Source organism: Lissotriton helveticus, chromosome 6 (assembly GCF_964261635.1).
Source record: "Lissotriton helveticus chromosome 6, aLisHel1.1, whole genome shotgun sequence".
Taxonomy (NCBI): Eukaryota; Metazoa; Chordata; class Amphibia; order Caudata; family Salamandridae; genus Lissotriton; species Lissotriton helveticus.
In genome coordinates, this window is record NC_136067.1 from 1,590,091,992 (window position 1) to 1,590,114,543 (window position 22,552).

At 47.3% G+C, this 22,552-nt stretch overlaps 1 protein-coding gene across 2 annotated transcripts in view; it reads left to right on the forward strand.

Annotated features, from left to right (window-relative positions):
- Positions 1-22,552, forward strand: part of MTHFD1L (methylenetetrahydrofolate dehydrogenase (NADP+ dependent) 1 like) — a 1,218,839-nt gene that overhangs the window by 377,145 nt on the left and 819,142 nt on the right. The window lies entirely within an intron of this gene.

Genomic DNA, 22,552 nt, shown 5'->3' on the forward strand with positions numbered 1-22,552 from the left:
CTGGAAGAAACTAGGCTCCCGTACTCTCCCAGCCAATCACAACACTGCATGAACAGCGTCATGATTGGTCTGAGCGGCCTGTTTGGCAAACCGCCCCTCACTTTACTCTGATGTCACAGAGTCAAGCCCCGCCCCGGCTCCGAGTCCAGACCGAAAAATAAAATGATAATAACGTCCTGTTATTGTCACCCAGCCATATGCAAATGAATCTTGACCCCTTTGTGTTTGCTTTGTTCGCCCTAAGTTGGCAGGATATTCCCAGACGTGGGTGCCTTGCTCACTTTGCCACTGAATTCAAGCTTCCTTGGCTGATGAGCGGTGTTACTCCAAACCCAGTCCTTGGATGCTTGTTTTTGGTCCAGTGAAGACCTGGCTTGGCAGTTCTGGCTTGAGTGTTCCCATGAGGAACAGGGTCAAGACTGATTTGCTTATGACCGGATCTGAACTGGGGTGGCGAAGTGAGCTAAAGAAAGATGATGGAGTCAACCCAGATCTGTGATACATTTGGCCTATTTAAGAGCTTGGATACTCGTTTAGTGCTGATCGCAGGTATGTTTCCTGTGCATGCCACTAGATGGCAGCAAATACAAAAGTATTTGTTTTTGACAGGACCTCGCTGTGGTTGAAATCTTTATAGGTTGGACTAGGTTAGCCTGGGAAAAACGTAAACTGCGCGAGTTCAACAACTCTTGTATGAAGTATTCCCTCATTCGCAATCTAATGTTTTTACAGTTGTCCATTTTTTGCTAAATCTGTCTTCTTAGAGAATCCTAATCTCGGTCTTCTAGTATACAAAAGAGATATACAGTGTGTAACGCGGCAGGGTTTTAGAAGCAATATTATTGTTGTAGTGCGCACACGCATCACCAAACAATTGTAACAAGTTTGTATAAAGATACGGCGTTATTATTTTAGTTAGCAGAATCATAACAAATGATATACGTCACGCGGCAGTGCAACATAGGAAAGTTCCATTCCAAATTTCGATTTAATTTTTTTTAAAGCATTTCTGATTTAAATGCCAGCGTACTACTTTATCTGGTCTCAAGCAGCCAGTGGGCCTTGTTATGACTTTGCAGTGGGTTGAAGTGGTGAAATCTCTTCCTCCTTGAAATGTGGATGCGTGGATAACGTTTCCACACTTATTTTATCATGTTTTTGAAGCAATTTGTTTACCTTAGTTGTGGTACATCCCATTGTAAAGAAGTAAGAGTTTATCAGAGTGTAAAAAAAAAAAAGCATTTGCAATGCAATCGGTCTCGCCTTTGGGACCTTATATGTATTTAGCTATACAGCACATCGGCCTGGGTGCTGAAACTTCTACTTACTGTTCTTTAACATGAAGGGAAAGTAAGCCCCAAACTGTGTGACACACCAGGTATGGAACACGTGGAGAGAAATATTGCCTTTCAGCTGGAAATGGTATAGTCCAAAGATCTATTTTTAATATAAAATCGGGGCTTGCCATGGACATATCACTAAAAATACAAGATTTAAGAAAAATATTATTGTCTACTGGTGCTCGTGGAAGGTAATTTCTATGGACTGTAATCTAGAGAACGCCAAGGGGATTCTGGTATTTTACCGACCTCTGCTGATATTTTTCGATCAAGAAAGTTAAATAGAGGCAGTTGAACAGAAAAAAAATCTCAGTGGAAGCAGACAAGTCCTATGGCTGATCTCCATAGCCCCCAAAGTACATACAGAAGTATATACTAAATTATATACAAGAGATCTCAAATGCTCGACCTAAAAAATGGTGTACAATTCACTCGCAGTTACCAATCAGCGCACCTCCTGTCTTCCACTCCATAATCTTAGGGTTGTGGTAACTCTGCTGTTCAGTGTTACTAGCATCCACCTCTTTGCAGGAATGTCAACAGATCCTGAACCAGTGGCTCTGAATCTATAATTTAGAACCACAAAGTGGGGGGGGTGCAAAATTAGCGTAATTTGCTTCTGTTTAATTAGCAAAATGTCAGCTAAATTGCACGGAATTAAATAAAATACACATTCTTCTTTTCTCCCTACATTTTAGTGTGAAATGCGCGCTTGCATCAGTGTTAGGCACAATGACACATTCAAACAAAAGCCCTGTAAACAGCCGCTCGCGTTATGTTGTTACTGTGAGTACACAGTAAATTTTCACAGCAAATGGCATGTAATTATTAAGCCTGGGTGGAGTTAAGTGTAAAAAACTCCGCCGCACTACATGTAGCTCCGCAAGCGGCTGAGTGGGTTAGAAAAAATGCTGTTCGCGATAATCTCAGTGCCGGGTGTTTGTCCACGCTGTGAAATTATCGCGAACTGCAACTTGCACAGTTCAAGCAGATGCTGCTTTCTTTCTGCCACTTGGGAAGACTTTCTACCCAAGCGGCAGCTTTCTCAACACGAACAGACGGTTTCTCTATGTGAGCGGTCGCAAGCATACGTGGCCACTCGTATTGAGAAATCCCACCTGGCGGTCTATTTCCCGCGCTGGCCAACTTGACGTTGACGAGCGTGAATGAGGGAAAATCTTGCCGGGAGGTGGATTTTCCTCGCTCATGCTCGCCAACATGATGTTGCTGAGCACGAGCGAGGAAAAAAACTCAGCGGAGCAGAGTTTTTCGGAACTCTGTGAGCTCTGCGTAACGCGGAGTGTGCAAAATCAGCGAGTGGAGTTCACCACCCAGACTTAGTAATTATGGAAAGTGGCTTAATACTGACATTTTTGGAATTTCGGATAAGAAACGTAATGCTAAATACTCCAAATTACGCTAGCTTCACCCAGGCCAACCACCGATGTTTTTTTTCCCTTTAATATGATTATTGTTTACAACTTGTAAGATCTATGAATGCAAGAAAGAGTGACTAAGGCGTATTGTGTATATATGTTGAAATGTGTTTGAATTTCCTTATCAACAATTAGCCCCCCATTCTGAGTGACTTGGAATCTAGATTTGTTTGAAAATGTTTTTTTGTCTGAATTGGGACGTAAATCAATACACTAATTTTGCATAAATTAGTACTGCATGCAGAATTGCCGTAGGTGTTTCCAGGGACAGATTTGCAGGTTAAACCTGCGGTAATACGTTCCATAATAAAGAGCTAGGATGCGACAATTGGGGAAATCCGTGTAGTAGCAGGGATTTGTATTATATTGTTCTGTTGGAATTTTAGGTAATTACGCATCACAGAGTTACCAGCACCCACTTTGTCCGAAATTATGCTTCACAAATTGTGATGTAATTTGCACTAGTCTTAGTATTGTAATATAGTTGTGTGCTCTTTGGAGGAACGCATCCACATTGTATGTGGGTGCCCCCGCTTCTTTTGTGCCTATGCTACTAATTTTCGCTCCCACATTTTTTGTCACAATTTCCATGAGCTTTTAGAGAAGCACAGACAACCTGTATGGAAGAATTGCAGAACTGCACTCTTCCTTCCAGTATTAACATTGGAAATACCTGTTTTAATATTTGTTGGCACTATTTTCTAAACTAAAGATTTATAATTTATGATGTCAAGGCCTACTTGCCATTTCTTGGATATCACAGGTTTCATGACATGTCTCCTTTCTGCTGTAGGAAACCATGTCTCTTCATCCTCCATAAATGGCTACTTACTTTCCTGATACCTTAGTTCCTGCATCTCTTTATCATGTTGTCTCTTCAGCAAGGGAAACATGTCTACTGTTGGGAACATATTTTCTCTTAACATTTTTTTCACCTTTAGTTATGTTTTATTTTGTTTTAATGAACTTTGTGACAATTATACCTTTTTAGCTACTCTGTATAACTTTCTTTATGTCCTGATTGTATTTTTATTCCTATTCTTCACTTCCGTGTACTTATTTCTTATTTTTTTTTTCCTGCACAACATCCTTACTTTTAACTCCGAACTGATTTCTCTGTAAAACGCTCAGAGGCCTGACTGACCTTGCTGATGCTATATAGAACTACTAACCATTTATACGGGATCCTGATCATGGGTTTAATTTATTTGCATTCAAACGAAGCCTTGCAGGATATTAGGCATAGCTAACATCCTTGAATGATCATGTTCTCACAGATGCCTCCGTTGACGTCACAGAGTGATGCTCTTTACAGAGAAGGGATGAGCATGGGCTGACTAGTTAACCCCATCCGCGCTAAGCATTTTACCGCTGTGCGCTAAAGATCCGCAATTACCGCGTTACATGACGAGCTCAGCTCGTCATGAGCGTACGACAGGCGTACCTCATGACGAGCTGAGCTCGTCATGAGCGTGGAAGGGGTTAAGGGACATTGCTTCCTTACCGCTCGGTGCACCTGGGGCAGACTCGCGCGGTCCTCTCTGAGGAGTTCTGGCAACTGAATGTGGCCTTTCTCCCCCTGCAGGTTCAGAGTGAAACTACAAATAGCCCTGCAGGAGAGCCCTAAAGTCAGACCAAGGTTTGCTGGGGCGTTGCGCTCTCTCTGCTGCTGAGACCCAGCTTTGAATTCCTATGGGTACAACAGAACTGCTATGGGCACCTCATGATGCACATCAGCGGTGCCTCCTTTCCAGGGGGTTAGTGTAGCAGCGCAATAGGCCACCTGACACGGCCGGTAGTTCATTGTAATCTATAGATTACTTCTTTTAGGAGTCATTGCACAAGGCCATAATGGAGTGCATTGGAAAAGTGAGCGCATGAGTTAAGCTAAAAGTATATGTAATTCCTACTGAGTTCAGTGCATCCGTACATGGCAGGAAATGTATAGAACTATAGTGCAAGCCTCGGTCGTCTCCCTGTTGGATGATGGCAGTGTCCCGCTCAAAGGCCTCCCCGGTACAATGCTAGAACCCTGAAAAGCGTCTTGCACTCCGTGGCAAGCCTCATCAAGGGCCTGAACGAGTTAAATCACATCGCCCTACACTGAAGCAACTGCACTAACTCCCCCTTGAGGCACGGGTTGCCTCCAAGACCAGCAGCATCTAAAAGGCCACTAGCGACACCCCTGCCCACCTGAAAATAAATTAACTACACTCTGCAGACAGCACCACAAAAGGAGCCAAAACACCGCCGAGCTAGGGAATTCTAAGAAGGAAAAGACCAGTAGGAAGGTCTCATGTGTCCATACATCTGGAATAACGTCGCCATGCGGACTCTTTCGCCGTGCTGCAATTCATAAAGAATCTGAAGACATTTCTTGAAAGAGCACTTCTCACACTCTCACACTCTCACACTCTCACACTCTCACACTCTCACACTCTCACACTCTCACACTCTCACACTCTCACACTCTCACACTCTCACACTCTCACACTCTCACACTCTCACACTCTCACACTCTCACACTCTCACACTCTCACACTCACACTCTCACACATCACACACATCACCCCCTATATATGGTTCTTGCCAGGGCACAAGTCCCCAAGGCACAAGTCCTAAAAAAAGAAGTGGGGGGACGCTGATGTCACGACAGTAAGTGACGTCACGAAAGGTGGCTTGCACTCAATTGCGGTTAATAGCTATTGAGCTCCCGGTAAAATAAGTGGGGGGGACGCCGTCCACCCGCGTGGTACCCCGACTTGAGCCCTGGTTCTTGCTCCTCACCACTTGCGAAAATAGTTGAGCTGTCCCAAAGAATTTGCTCTGGCAGCTTTGCTTAGGCTTGGCTTCACCTTTACAATTGCTGACTGTTTACTTTGTTCGGTCTTTCCAATGGGCTTACTTGCTTTTGCTTTCATGTATTTTCTTTACCTATTTGTAGCTACTTTCTAGCCTTGACTTTTTTAACTTTTTCATTGTAAAACACCGCCATTCCCTCGCTGGCAGCGCTATGCGCTGTCTTTGAGAGAGCGATTCGGTGGTGGCTTAACAAACTGTAAACAGCACTTTCAACATAGTTTGTGAATTTAGCCTGAAAAATGCATTCACAAATCTAGGTTGGTGCAAATTTATCTCCCTCTAGGGGGCGTTTAAAGGCAGGCTATGACAGGGTGTAACTGCTGTCCGCTTGTACAGCACACCCAGTGTTTCGTCGGCTGCACTGCAGCACTGTGTTTAAATCAGATTCCTGCCTCGTACAGCTGTGTACCGCTGTGTTATTGCATCAAAGGGAAGGGACCAGTGTTTGTATTCCAAGATGACTTTTGGCCGCGGTGCCTCATAGTTTATCGTAAGCACTCCGAAGTTGCGTACACATTTTAAATTATTGAAAAGTATATTCTACAAGTACGCAAATACAAGTGTTTTATTTTAAAATGGGGAGAATACTCTCTTTAAGATGATAAATAATTTTAGAACATGTCCTCTTTATCCTCACTCTGTCTAAACATTGCAGAATAAGTATTTGAAGAACTTCCATGTCCTATGGAACAACTACATAAACCTTTATTTAACCTCTTGATTGTAGAGGCGGTCCACCACCGGTGCTCAGCCTGATTCTCCGTTGAAAGTTGGGTCTGTTTTTAGGTCTCACGTACCAGACTGTCTGGTAGGCTAAAGTCTGTTGTGAACTATACCAAAAATGTGCAGTGGGCTTTGGACTCCCCTGTCTGTCCCTTTTTCTTCTGATTGTTCTTCCCTTAGTGCTTAGCCTCTTTACCATCAGTTTGAATGACTTATATCCTTCCAGTGCTCACATTTAGGGAACTACTTTTTTCTTTTAGTGCTCCATTAGCTCATGTGTCTTCTAGCTCACTCCCTCGAGTGCTTCTGCTCCTGCGCTCTCCCCACCTGGTTTTATTTTTACATTATCCCCATGCCCACTGACCATTGATTTTCCAACTATTCCCCTCCTCCACAAACTCTCCTCTGTTGCCTCTCGCGGGCATTACCATTTGCTGCTGGGCACTTGGCTATAACAAAAGCACTTTAACGTACTAAATTAAAAAAAAAAAAATACCAGTGGTTGCGGAGAAATTTTAAAAAAAAGTTTCTAGATCTATGTCTGCGGTGGATTTGCGAACCCTCCCGACAACGAGCTTCACTGTGATAGGCTGCCAACACTCAAACCAGGAAGTGTTGGCAGCCATCTTGTGACTTGGTAGAACGGAGTCATTTATGTACTTCAACTCTCACATACACACTGCCTTTTACATATGTAGTTACTTGGACATGTACCATCAGGGCCGGACTGGGAACCAAAACCGGCCCTGGCAAAGTGCTCGGCCGGCCCCCCCGTCCCCGGGCGGGAGGGGGGCGAGCGCTTTGCCAGGGCCGCTTTTCAGCCAATTTTGTTACAGGGCCGATTTTGCAGCTATGCTGCAAAAACGGCTCTGCAACAAAAACGGCCCCCAGGGCCCAAAACCGGCCCCCACCCTTGCCGCCGACCAGGGGATTGCCCGGTGCCCACAACGGCCAGTCCGGGCCTGTGTACCATTGAGACATCCATTCACACACCAACACAGCCATACACACACACACACTCACCCACCCATATAGCTGTTTCCACTTGCCCTCTTGAACCCACACACACAGTGAATCAACCACCTACACATCTATGCACAGTCACACACCTCCTACCCCCCCCCCACACACACACACACTTAGGCAACCAATCGATAATCCATATAGACACTCATGTAGCTACTGACCAACCCATACAGCAGCTTATACAACAGACAGACTGATACAGACATTCACACAGTTTAGTCATTAACACATGCATTCAGTAAGACACATGTAATCACTCACTTAAACAGTCAGTCACGCACCTACCATCAGGGGTAGCAAGCCCTATATAAATACAAACCTCTTTCCCTCTTCTATCCTGCCACCTACCCTTCTCTACCCAAATAGCTGAATAACATATCCACTACTCAAATAACTTCATATTTTACTATACTAATTTTCAACACTAATCCTTCATGGGTTCCAGAGTGGCATGCTACTCGCCAGAAAAGCGCTTCAACACCCATCAGAGGTAACAAGTGCTGTATGAATGCAAACCTTTCTTCCCCTTTTATCCCGCCGCTATTCTTCTCACTCCAAATAATCTGACTAAATATCCACCACTGAAATTACTTCATATTTCACCATATGAATTCACCACTAATCCTTTATGGGCTTCCTGAATAGCATGCGTCAACAAGCGCTATATAAATACAAACCTTTTTCCTCCTCTATCCTTCTATCACTCCAAATCCAAATAACTGACAAACCTATCCACCACTTAAAATGTACTTGCTTGTTTCACTATACTAATTCAACACTAATCCTATATGGGTCCTGAAGTGGTGTGCTACTCGCCGAAAAAGCACTTTGACGCCTCGTCAGGTGTAGTAAGCACTATATAAATGCAATTACAATTCAATACAAACACTATATAAAAGGAGTGTTTTTCGTTCCTCTGTGTTCACAACTCTTCTGGTTTGTGGCCTTTGCTCCTGGTCTTTATTCTTGAGTTCTGTTGTTGACCGTTGTACCGGGGTAGGGACCACAGGGGAAGGAATGGAGTCAGTAGGCTGGAAAAGAGCTTTTAGAGAGGGTTTTATTTTCAAGTAAGCTTTTTTCCTGCGATTGGACAGTCTTATGCGTGCGATCTCGTCAGGCTCCGTTCTGACGCCTCTAGGGAAACTCGGTAGTTCCAGGGTGTTGCGGCGTTGACCAGGGGGTGTTGCAGCCAGAGTGATGACGTCACAAACGACCTCCAGGCGAAGTCCGGGAGAGCGCCACCCAAAAGGAAAGGAACAAAAACAGCGGTATCAGGGGGGCGTCCAGCACACTCAGCTTAGGGACCGGGAGTGAGGGAAACCTTGTGTCCAGTGTATATACAAAGATCGGCAGTGACAGTAGTGCTCGTGAGGTAGGGGAACAGGGGGTCGACTAGGCGGTATTTACACAGTGGTCTAACCACTCCAACCCGCCCACCCTGCAACTTTGCCCCGTACCTTTGTAAGCCAGTTTGTTCCTATTAAGATATTGATCTGCTATTATGATGTATCAATATGTCTGTGGTAAACATTGCTGCACAAGCAGTTTTTAAACTATAAATTGTTTTAGTGAGTGTGTTATAAATTTTTTTTGTATTAATTGAATATATATCTTGCATTGTTTTTCATGTAACAGTATTGTGGTACTATGATCTTTTAAAACATTTTTTATAAATAAATGTATGACAAATTTTAAAAAGTCTTTGATTCATATATGGTCCCCCATGACACCGAAGGGTTTGATATTTCAAGTTGTAAATTTGGTAACCTAAACAATACTGCAGAATCTCTTTCACGTAGGTGGTCACCCCGACGGGGTTAGGCACACCACACATAAGGTATAAAAACAGAGTCTTGGGGTTCTCACCTACAGAACCCTTCTCCTTTCGGAACCGTACTCGGTACGCTTCGTGGTCCAGCCCCAAATGGTCCAGGATCACATTTTTGATAAGATGGTAGGGAGCGTTGCCTGCAGGATTGGCTACCTGGTACGCAAACTGAGCCTCTCCTGTTAACAAAGGTGCCAGGAAAAAGGTCAATTTCTCTTCAGGCCAACCCAGGGCTCTCGCAGCTCTTTCAAAATTCATAAGGAATGAATCCGGGTCTTCGCCGTGTACATATTTCTGGAGGGCGATCCCTGAGGGGTTAGGCACATGGCTCCTACTCTCTACATGTACTACGCCTGTTGGGTTCGGCACTGTCTTTTGCATACACTCCAGTTGGGCTGTGACGGTGTTTTTAAACAGGTCTCGGTCAGCCTGAGCCGCTGACAATTGCCTCTCTACGGCCCACTCCAGTTTTTCCTGCCCCTTGATTAGATGCTGAATCAGGGCGTCCATCTCAGGATCACAGATGGACTTGGATGGTGATCCCACTTCTGACACCACTTGTACCGGGGTAGGGACCACAGGGGAAGGAATGGAGGGTTTTATTTTCAAGTAAGCTTTTTTCCTGCGATTGGACAGTCTTATGCATGCGATCTCGTCAGGCTCCGTTCTGACGCCTCTAGGGAAACTCGGTAGTTCCAGGGTGTTGCGGCGTTGACCAGGGGGTGTTGCAGCCAGAGTGATGACGTCACAAACGACCTCCAGGCGAAGTCCGGGAGAGCGCCACCCAAAAGGAAAGGAACAAAAACAGCGGTATCAGGGGGGCGTCCAGCACACTCAGCTTAGGGACCGGGAGTGAGGGAAACCTTGTGTCCAGTGTATATACAAAGATCGGCAGTGACAGTAGTGCTCGTGAGGTAGGGGAACAGGGGGTCGACTAGGCGGTATTTACACAGTGGTCTAACCACTCCAACCCGCCCACCCTGCAACTTTGCCCCGTACCTTTGTAAGCCAGTTTGTTCCTATTAAGATATTGATCTGCTATTATGATGTATCAATATGTCTGTGGTAAACATTGCTGCACAAGCAGTTTTTAAACTATAAATTGTTTTAGTGAGTGTGTTATAAAATTTTTTTGTATTAATTGAATATATATCTTGCATTGTTTTTCATGTAACAGTATTGTGGTACTATGATCTTTTAAAACATTTTTTATAAATAAATGTATGACAAATTTTAAAAAGTCTTTGATTCATATATGGTCCCCCATGACACCGAAGGGTTTGATATTTCAAGTTGTAAATTTGGTAACCTAAACAATACTGCAGAATCTCTTTCATGTAGGTGGTCACCCCGACGGGGTTAGGCACACCACACATAAGGTATAAAATCAGGAAAAGGAACTCTGTTTTTGTACAATTGTTGACCCAATCCTTTTCCTGACAGAAAGGGTAGCTCCCTACTCATAACTTTTCTGATATCAGGGGGTGTTGCAGCCAGAGTGATGACGTCACAAACGACCTCCAGGCGAAGTCCGGGAGAGCGCCACCCAAAAGGAAAGGAACAAAAACAGCGGTATCAGGGGGGCGTCCAGCACACTCAGCTTAGGGACCGGGAGTGAGGGAAACCTTGTGTCCAGTGTATATACAAAGATCGGCAGTGACAGTAGTGCTCGTGAGGTAGGGGAACAGGGGGTCGACTAGGCGGTATTTACACAGTGGTCTAACCACTCCAACCCGCCCACCCCGCAACTTTGCCCCGTACCTTTGTAAGCCACGCTCCTCCCGCGGGAGCGTGGCGGGGCGCTTCGCTGAAACGTTGGCCTCCTGGCCTCCTGGCTTGCTGGCTTCAGCTGGGCTGGTCGTGATCTGCTCTGCACTCGGTCTCCACTCCACATCGCTCTCGTCCTCCGGGGAAAAGTCTTCCGGCGTCTTCCAGGATCTTCCTTCTTTTGACGCGACGCCGTTCAAGATGGGCGGAGTCTCGTCATCGAGGTATTCAGGCTTAAAGGCGTACTGTCCAGTTTCTACCTCGCATCCCCACGGGTACACAGAGTCAGGGTTTGACCACTCCTCCGCAGGAAGGGACGAAGGCTGCTGGAGGGGGAGAGAAAAGGGCGAAAGAGGAACAGCTGACCACCAGTCACGGAAAACGGGCTCCTCATCCTTAACCTTACAGGGGTGACCCGCCGCCCCGTCACACACCTCCCCCCCCCTGGAATCTCCCGATCGGGGAGAGGAAAGGCTCGAGAGAGATAGTCAGCATTGCCATTGTCCTTGCCCCGTTTATGTTGAACCTCAAAGGAATAGGGTTGGAGGGAGAAGAACCATCTAAGCACTCTGGCGTTTACTGTCCGGTTCTGGTACATCTATTTTAAGGGTGCATGGTCTGTTTGGAGGATGAAGGGTTTCCCTTCCAGATAGTATTGTAATTTCTCGATGGCCCATTTAATGGCCAGACACTCTCGTTCAACTGTGGAATATTTACATTCTCTAGGAAACAGCTTTCGACTGGCATACAGGATGGGATGTTCTACACCGTCGTCTCCTCGTTGTGAAAGCACGGCCCCTAAGCCCACATTGGATGCATCTGTAGCAAGGATGAAGGTCTTCTCGAAGTTGGGTGACTCCAAGACAGGGGCGCTATTTATGATGTTTTTTAACCGTTCAAAGGCGTCCTGAGCCTCCTGGGAAGGTTGTTGTATTTCCTTAGGCCTGACATCCTTACGTAGAAGGTCCGTGAGAGGGGTAGCGACTCCCGCAAAGTTAGGTATAAAACGTCTATAATATCCGATCAAACCGAGGAACGCTCTTACGCCTCTATTGTTGCTCGGAAAACCGGTGTTTTTGATGGCTTTGATCTTCTCTGCTTGTGGCGCGATGGTACCCTCTCCCAGGACGTATCCCAAGTAGTTGACTTGTGTAAAAGCTGCCCGGGACTTTTTCGAGTTGACATGTAAGCCGGCTTGCTGTAATGCGGACAAAATGGTGCTGATGTGTTTCAGGTGCTCCTCCCAGGTCTTATTGTAAATAACAATGTCGTCTAGATAGGCTGAGCTAAATGACGAAGAGGGGTTCAACACACAGTTCATGGGCCTCTGGAAAGTGGCAGGGGCGCCATGGAGTCAAAAAGGGAGGACCGTAAACTCATAGAGACCTTCATCTGTGCAGAAGGCAGTCTTCTTTCGGTCCTTTTCACGGAGGGGCACCTGCCAATATCCTTTGGTGAGGTCAAGGGGGGTGATGAATACAGCATCGCCAAGCTTTTCCACCAGTTCGTCGACCCTGGGTATGGGATAGGCGTCAAATGTTGATATTGCATTTAGGGCCCTAAAATCCATGCAAAATCTTTTGGACCCATCAGGTTTCGGAACCATCACGATTGGAGAGGCCCACTCACTTTTCGATGGCCGGATAACACCCAGGTTCAGCATGTCCAAGACCTCTTTCCTCACATCTTCACGTCTGGCCGCTGGGATCCGGTATGGCCGTTGTTTCACTGTTTTACCCGGGATCGTCTCAATACAATGCTCCACCAACGTGGTTTTCCCCGGGAGGTCCGAAAAGATTGGGGATAAGGGTCGTAGGACATCCAAGAGGCTCTCTCTCATCTTATCGGATAGATCGGGGTTGACAACGAGGAGCCCTAAGGTAGATGTTTCTTCGGACATCAGGGGGTGCGCCAGGTTGTTGCCCCGTGGAATGGGTCTTATCCACTTTTTCAACAAGTTGATGTGGTAGCTCTGTGTTTTCGCAGGCGAGAGTCTTAATCTATAAGTGGTGTTCCCTATAGTTTCCACCACTTCATAGGGTCCTATCCACTCCTTTTTGTTGGCAAGAGTGGGAAGGAGCACTAGCGCCCAGTCTCCGATCTTGAGAGTTCTCAATTTGGTTCCTCGATCATAATATCGTTTTTGTTTCTGTCTTTGTTGTTCCAGATTTGTCTCGGCAAGACCTCGAAGTTTCCCCAGTTTAGCTCTTAACTGCGACGTGTATTCCAGGAGCATCTTCTGTTCTTCGGCCTCCTGGGTTTCCCATGTCTCTTTAGTGATTTCCAACAAAGATCTGGGGAGGCGTCCATATAGAAGTTCGAAAGCGGAACATCCTAGACTGCTCTGCTTTTGCGCTCTAAGCACATATAACGCCAGGGGAAGCAAACGGTCCCACGAGGGTCCTTCTGTGGATAGCATTTTCTTCAAGGTGGATTTCAAGGTTTGGTTATATCGTTCCACCAGGCCATCGGTCTGGGGATGATAAACCAATGTCTTTATATGCTGTATACTGAAGGTCTTGCACACCTCCCTCATCATGTGGGATGTAAAAGGAGTTCCTTAATCCGTAAGGACCTCTCTTGGAAATCCTACCCGGGCAAAGAGTTCCACCAATTTTTCTGAGACATTGGCGGTGGTAGGTGCTCGTAAGGGAAATGCTTCTGTGAACCTGGTGGCATAGTCGACAATTACTAGGGCGTACTGGTGACCCCTGGACGACTTAGGCAGGGGCCCGATCAAGTCCATCCCTACCCTTTCAAAGGGCACCCCGACAATGGGCATGGGCTGCAACGGTGCAGCCGGAGGTCTGTGAGTGTTCCTTCTTTGACAAATGTCACACTTTTTGCAGTACTCCTGGACATCCTTGTAGATACCTGGCCAAAAAAAATGCCGAATTATGCTTTCGGTAGTCTTTTCCTTACCGGCGTGTCCTGCTGTCAAATGTGCATGGGCAAAAAATAACACTTGTTCCCCGAAGGAGGTAGGTACCAGGAGTTGTGGAGTACTTCCTGCGTCTGCTTCCCGATATAGGAGGTCTTTTCGTATAACAAACCGTGGAAACGGAGTATCTGGTTTATCTTGGGTAGTGTGGGCGGCTTCCCATGCATTGTACAGGGTTCTGTCCTCAGATTGTGCAAACTTGAAATTACGATCCATGATCCAAGGATCAGGCATTATGAGAGCTGGTTGAGGGCCCACCACTGTTGGAGAATGGACATTCAGCTTCTTCCTAAACAGGGCGAGAAACTCGGGGTTGTCTACCCCTAAAATTACATCCTCGGGGAGGGAGTCCACTACCCCCACTTTCACTAGACAGGCAGGTTTGTCTTTTGGTCGTATGATGACCTGTGCTAAGGGATATGGCTTGACGTCTCCATGGACACAACGAATATGAACTAGGGTGTTGGGGACGTACTGTTTGGGAAGAACCAGGCGTTCTTGAACCACAGATTGTCTGCAGCCTGAATCTAACAGAGCTCTCACCACATTGTCGTTAATGGTTATACTCACGTAGAAAGATGTCCCCATCTCGGCGGAGTATAGGACGGTTCTTGGAAAGTAGCCCACTTCCATAGGTTCATCCGCCTGATGTTTCCGAGGACACAACCGGGCAATGTGGCCCCATTCGCCACATTCAAAACATTGAGGTCCACGAGTCATTGGGGATTCCATTCTCAATGGTCTGGGTCTGACCGGTTCCGTTACCATCTTTGTTTTCTTCTCGAGTTTAGATGGTATCACGTGCTTGGGGTGTCTCTCTGGTTCCCACCCCGACCCACGGGGTTGTGCTCAGGCATAATTGGCAGCCATTTCTATGGCTTGCTCTACTGTGAGTCCCGAATGTCGCCTCAACCATCTCTGCGACCCATATGGGAGGGCCTCCATAAATTGCTCCAAATAGATTTGGGCCAGTATCTCCTCTTTGGAGCTAGTCTCCGACTTTAGCCACTTGTCGGCCATCATCTTAAGTCTAAAAAACAGAGTCTTGGGGTTCTCACCTACAGAACCCTTCTCCTTTCGGAACCGTACTCGGTACGCTTCGTGGTCCAGCCCCAAATGGTCCAGGATCACATTTTTGATAAGATGGTAGGGAGCGTTGCCTGCAGGATTGGCTACCTGGTACGCAAACTGAGCCTCTCCTGTTAACAAAGGTGCCAGGAAAAAGGTCAATTTCTCTTCAGGCCAACCCAGGGCTCTCGCAGCTCTTTCAAAATTCATAAGGAATGAATCCGGGTCTTCGCCGTGTACATATTTCTGGAGGCCGATCCCTGAGGGGTTAGGCACATGGCTCCTACTCTCTACATGTACTACGCCTGTTGGGTTCGGCACTGTCTTTTGCATACACTCCAGTTGGGCTGTGACGGTGTTTTTAAACAGGTCTCGGTCAGCCTGAGCCGCTGACAATTGCCTCTCTACGGCCCACTCCAGTTTTTCCTGCCCCTTGATTAGATGCTGAATCAGGGCGTCCATCTCAGGATCACAGATGGACTTGGATGGTGATCCCACTTCTGACACCACTTGTACCGGGGTAGGGACCACAGGGGAAGGAATGGAGGGTTTTATTTTCAAGTAAGCTTTTTTCCTGCGATTGGACAGTCTTATGCATGCGATCTCGTCAGGCTCCGTTCTGACGCCTCTAGGGAAACTCGGTAGTTCCAGGGTGTTGCGGCGTTGACCAGGGGGTGTTGCAGCCAGAGTGATGACGTCACAAACGACCTCCAGGCGAAGTCCGGGAGAGCGCCACCCGAAAGGAACAAAAACAGCGGTATCAGGGGGGCGTCCAGCACACTCGGCTTAGGGACCGAGAGTGAGGGAAACCTTGTGTCCAGTGTATATACAAAGATCGGCAGTGACAGTAGTGCTCGTGAGGTAGGGGAACAGGGGGTCGACTAGGCGGTATTTACACAGTGGTCTAACCACTCCAACCCGCCCACCCCGCAACTTTGCCCCGTACCTTTGTAAGCCACGCTCCTCCCGCGGGAGCGTGGCGGGGCGCTTCGCGGAAACGTTGGCCTCCTGGCTTGCTGGCTTCAGCTGGGCTGGTCGTGATCTGCTCTGCACTCGGTCTCCACTCCACACCGCTCTCGTCCTCCGGGGAAAAGTCTTGCGGTGTCTTCCGGGATCTTCCTTCTTTTGACGCGACGCTGTTCAAGATGGGCGGAGTCTCGTCATCGAGGTATTCAGGCTTAAAGGCGTACTGTCCAGTTTCTACCTCGCATCCCCAAGGGTACACAGAGTCAGGGTTTGACCACTCCTCCGCAGGAAGGGACGAAGGCTGCTGGAGGGGGAGAGAAAAGGGCGAAAGAGGAACAGCTGACCACCAGTCACGGAAAACGGGCTCCTCATCCTTAACCTTACAGGGGTGACCCGCCGCCCCGTCACAACCGTGTTTCTCAATTTCACAAATTGCATCAAAAATACGGAAAGCTCAGCCAACGCGTTTCATTCCCTCACGAGTAACTTAATCAGGGCTGAAAAATTGATATACAATATAACATCAGTACCCAACAATAAACAAGTATAAAAACCACTACACACGATTATATTAAAAATACTGCACAGTGGGAATGGCTGGAGGGATGGACAAGGGTCGGCGACGCGAGAGGAACCCGCCGCAACAGGACGAAACGACAGGAAGGTGGAGAGTCTGCTGCTCCGATGACGGAGGCTGAGATTGCGACCAGTGGACTGGATGAGCAGGAATGAGCGGCATCATTGTCCGCCCGACGGACTGCCCCAGGTGACATTTACAAGTAACGGGTGGGGGGCTGTGCTGTGATAAGGGGGGGGGGGGTCTACCCTGGCGGGAGGGGTACCTTGAGGAGCGCTCGAGCTCGATGTTCCGATTGTGTAACATGCCTACTTTGCGTTTTTTATAGACATGTTATGATACTATTCCAAAGGTTGTGTCCTTAAATGATAAGCAATGTTCTTTTATAATCGAGGTACTAGCCGCGGGTTGGGGGGGGGGACCGCTTCTCCTCTGCGTATTTAGCATGGTTTGGGGGAGTACAGGCACTCTGCCTTGTTGGGGGGTGGGCAGTTAGAGGTCCACAGGCAGGGGAGCAGGGAGGGGGTGGAAGGGGGTTGGAGGGGGGAAGTCAGGGAGATTGAAGATATTGATTGCAGTGAAAATGTACGATTTTCATTTTCGAAGGCAGAACAGGGGGGGGGACTGTTGTGTTTTGTTTTCTGTTTTGGTTTTGGGCTACGTCTTATAGTTTTCTATGTTGAGGTGCAGGATACAATGATGAGACTTCAAGGCGATTTTGACTGTGATGGCAGACGGAGAATTGGGTGACACGAAGATAGATATTGGCGCCTCGGTTCTGACCCCGGTGCCCCCCATGACCTTCCTTACTTGGAACGTGCACAGGTTGGGGGACAAAATTAAGCGAGGATTAGTATTGCAGTATGTACGCCGTGCAGCCCCGGCACTTGTATTGCTCCAGGAGACTCACTTGGTGGGATCGACCTATAGGGCCCTGGACCGCTGGGGGTACACGATGGTGGTGCATTCTGAGTTTTCCACTGGTTCCAGGGGGGTGGGCATATTGGTGCGCAAACGCTTCCCTTTGATTGTAAAGCAGGTATGGAAGGATACGCAGGGACGATTCGCAGCTGTCTCCTGTCTATGGGAAGGGAGGAAGTTCAATGTGGTGACAATATACATTCCACCGGCCCTTCATGCTGTTGCATTCCCTGTCCGTAGTGCTTTTTTGTTGACACTGCCGGAAGGTGAACTTATACTAGGGGGAGATTTCAATGCGGTTGTGGACGATAGGCTGGACCGCCATCCCTGCAGGCAGCCGGGGTCGGGTAGGTCGGGACTGGCTGGTTTCATAGAAGCCCTTGGCCTCACGAATAAGTGGAGGTTTAAACATCCAAGGGAACGCGGATACACCTTCTATTCAGGGGTACACAATAGTCTATCACGCATCGACTATTACTTCCTCTCCGCTAATAGTCTGCCCCATTTAACGGAGGCAGTGATGGGTCCAAGAGGTATTTCCGATCACTCACCTGTCTCCCTGACGTATTCCTCCCATCTTACAGCTCGGAGACGTATTTTCCCGATCTCCCCTGGCTATTTACAGATCCCCCAAATCAGAAAGGAGTTGGTCGCGACCACGAAATATTACTTCCAGGAAAATACGGACTCGGTCCTCTCGCCCGGGGTCCTCTGGGAGGCATATAAAACGGTGCTACGGGGCCAAGCGATAGCTTCCATAACAGGTCACAGGCGAGCTGTCCATGCTGACCTCCAGGTGTTCGAAGATGACCTGGCAGTGCTGCAGTCCAGACATGAGGAAGACCCTACTGAGGAGGTTACGCAACAGTTGCGCCTCAAACAGGCTGAATTCACTGAATTTCAGCTGACCCAGGTTCGACAGCGGCTCCTGCGGTCGCAATACTGTCTATGAGGTTGAGGATAAGGTGGGAAGGCTTCTGGCCTGGTTGGAAAGAAAGGAACGGGCCCAGAGGACGATAGCGCAACTCCGCACTCCCACCGGCGATGTAGTCACCACTCCCGCGGACATCGTGGATACCTTAGCCGACTATTATGAGACAGTCTATACCCCCACCGCCCACATGTCAACAGAAGAGGCGCAGACTTATATCCAAGATATAAGAATGCCTTCCCTATCAGACACTGAGGCATCGCTCTTGGACTTTACGACGGATGAGGTCCTGACTGCAATACACCCCTTACAATGGGGTAAGGCCCTGGGACCAAACGTAATCCCTATAGAGCTCTTTAAGTGCGTCTCTGACCTCGCGGCTCCGCCTCTTTTGAAGATGTTTGTAGATAGCTTGAATAAGGGGGAATTGCCACGGGATCAGCGGACAGCCACGATAATTGCTATACCAAAACCTGGCAAACCTCCGGACGAGTGCACATCCTATCGCCCGATTTCATTATTGAATGCGGAAGCAAAAATATTGGCAAAAATGATAGCTGGTAGTCTAACCCCGCATTTGGAGACACTCATCCACCCGGACCAATCCGGGTTTATGCCAAACAGGAACACGGCGCTAAATTTGAGGCGAGTCCACACGGTGATGGCGCAGATACCTAGTCTGTCTGAACCGGCGGTGATTCTTTCGTTGGATGCCCGAGTGGCTTTCGACATGGTCGAGTGGCCGTATCTTTCCGTGGTTCTTCGACATTTGGGCTTCGGCCCCAAGTTTTGCGCTTGGGTGCAGTTACTGTACACGAAGCCTCTTGCGCATGTGGTGGCTAATGGACATATTTCCAGGGACTTCCAGCTTGGTCGTGGCACGCGTCACGGATGCCCTTTGTCGCCTCTGCTTTTTATTCTGGAACCCCTGGCGGCATGGATAAGGTGAGACCCCATGATTAAGGGACTTAACTGGACAGAGACGTGGGAAGACCGCATATCTCTTTATGCTGATGATATTCTTCTCTACTTGACCATGCCCAGGCGGTCAATTATAGTTCTTCTTAACATCTCTGAAATTTTCGGCAGGGCTTCAGGATACACTATCAATTGGTCCAAATCGGTTTTGTTTGTTCTTAAGGGACCCCCACCGCTGTTTCCGGCTGATTGTCCTTTGGTGATCACTGATGGGCCATTTAAATATTTGGGGGTTTGGGTGACGCCTAGCCAGGAGGCCTTTTTTCAACATAATTTGATACCTCCGCTTGACCGGTTCCGTACGGATGTGAAGCATTGGCACACCCTTCCGCTAACCCTTTTGGGGAAAGCGGCACTATTTAAAAGGATGACTTTACCGCGACTATTATATATCCTTGAGAATACCCCGTATCTTGTGCCTTTGAAATACTTTGCGTCTATACACACACTAGTCTCGGGTCTCCTTTGGGGGGATAAACCCGCGCGCATTTCAAGGCAGAAGTTGGGGCTGGTATGATGGAGGCATTGCACTTCCGGATATTCAACTGTATTATTGGGCTGCCCAGTTAAAGATTATAAATCACTGGCTTTCTGTTCCGCAGACTGAACCGGCGTATAAAGCGGATAGGTACGATTTAGGAGGCGGGGGTACTGGCAGCGCTCTATGATATTAAAAGTGCAGCGGCCTTGTTGGGCCCTACGGCCCGTACGGTAAGGTTGTGGTACTTGGCCTTGGCTCGTCTCAAATGTGAAGATAAGATCACACAGATGACGCCACTTTGGTCATCGCGTCGACTCAGCCAGCTCTCTAATAGTAAGGGATTTGAGGCCTGGGACTTGATTGGTATTTCAATGGTTGGGGACCTTTGGCGGCGGGGCGCAGCCCTCACGTTTGACCAACTAGTGGACCAATATGATTTGGCACCCACGGAGCGCTTCCGGTATTTACAAGTTTGCCATGCCCTCCAGTCGGTGATTCCCGCTGGTGAAGAGCTGCCTGAATCCACTCCGCTGGAAGATAGATTGCTTACAGAGCATATGCCCAAAAAGGCGACCTCATTGGTCTATCGTAAGCTTGTCAATAATTTGCCTGACCTCACTTTGAAGCTGAAGGCAGCCTGTATGGTGGAGATGGGCGATATGGATGAGTCTGACTGGTAGACCGCGCTTTCCTCTCCTAGGGAGGTTGCTGTGCCATCTAGGCTCCGATTGGTGCAGCTGAAAATTTTACACCGAGTGTATTATACTAGGGTCACTCTTCACAGGATAGGGAGAATTACAAATCAGTATTGCTTGCGGGGGTGCGGGGAGGAGGGAACTTTCTTCCATACCATTTGGAACTGCCCATTGATTGCTAGTTTCTGGGCCAAGGTTATGCGAGCCATATCTCAAGTAGCAAAGGTCTCACTGGTTCCAGAGCCGCGCTGTTGCCTGCTCAACATTTGGGAGCCCAACGATTTGAGTCACCTCATACAAGGTTGGGCTACGCTAGGTATTATGTATGCTAAACGAAATGTAGCCAAAACTTGGGGGTCCCCCCTGGTACCGGCGCTCAGGGACTGGTGTTGATCTGGATTTTGCGATGGTAGCAGAAAGAGCGGTGTATTTGAATCGAAAATTCCTGCGGAAGTGGGCCAAGATCTGGGGGGCGTGGAATGAGTATAGAGGGTTCATCTATGACCCACCGCAGTTGGACAGTGATACTGACTCCGACTGGGGGGGGCGTTCGGGGAAGGAGTGGAGGGGCTGCTGTAATGCCACAGCTATATTATATTCTTCTCAATGTGTCACTATATTTGATTTTACTCGTCTTTGATTTGCCCTTATGACTGTATGCCTTGATTGTCTTTTCCAAATGCCAATGTTTATTTTATTATTATTTTTTTAATGTTAATAAAAATGTTTTTGAAAAAAAAATACTACACAGGACTCCCGTGACAAGACTACACCCATTGACACTGAAAATTAAACATAGTACCTTTTGTATTCCCCGTGAGGGAATGAAACGCGTTGGCTGAGCTTTTCATATTTTTGGTGCAATTTGTGAGTTTGAAATAAAGAACTTTATTGACATTACTAACTGATTACTGGACTTCATTACCTGGCGCACCCTCATCTCGTATTTAAGTTTCAATTTTAAGAGTTGGTTATTCGCTTTCGAAAGCATCAGTGGTGTTTTCTGTGGAGTGAGGCCTCCAAGATCTGCCTTTCCCTGCCACCCCGTGCTGGTGGCTCCTGCTTATTGCAGCAGGAGTGTGTTTTGCTGACTAACGCCTCTCTTCAGCAAAGTGTTAAAGCAAATTTTGGGTGCTAACTTGAGTTAAAATATTCACTCCTATAGGGTTCGCTGGTACTTGGGAATGACGTGTTCGTTACTATTATATAGTTTAATGGTACTCCCTTTATTTATCTTGGAAGGATGAATTTCTGAGCCTGCAGCAGCTACCAATCCACTCACTTCTGAGGTCCCACTCCTCAAATCTTTCTAGATGCTTTTTCTTTACCTCCCAGATTGCTCACTCCCCTCCGTACAACATAATCGACTAATTTGACCAAATTTAAAGTATACAAAAAATTAACGGCCACACACCATATTGGCTTTGCAAATTCTCTCGACAATCCCCCACTCGTTCGGAACCTGGACAAAATGAAAAACTTAAAACAGAAATTCCGAAGGCAAAGTGGTTGTGTTATACACCGGAATCAAAAATGAGAAAAATGTAGCACCGTGACATTGCCAAAAACCCCTGTAAAGCGCGCTTGTGGAAAGCCAGGCGCGAACGCTCGCGTGCGGTTTGTTTTATGCCTGCTCTCCTTACAGAGGTGCACGTGCAAAAATGCGTTTTTGAAAGATGTTCTTGCACATGGACTCATGCCAGGATTTGAAGCCTCTCTCCCATGTGAATTGCAGATTGCTTGCCAGCCTGAATGAATTATGCGTGTGCGATGGTGTTGTGCCAGGTTGGTTGGAAATGTTCCATGTTTCCGTGTAATGTCAAATCAAAAGGCTGCACATCATTTTCTGCATGAGTGATTTTTCTTACAAACTTTATAAAAGACCAATTTTATGCACACTTCCCACATGTAAAACATTTTAAAGACTTGCAGTGCAAAATGTTTAAATTCTAGAAGGTATGAGTTTATCAACATAGCCCATTTTCACACAAGAGTAAACCCTGCGGACTATA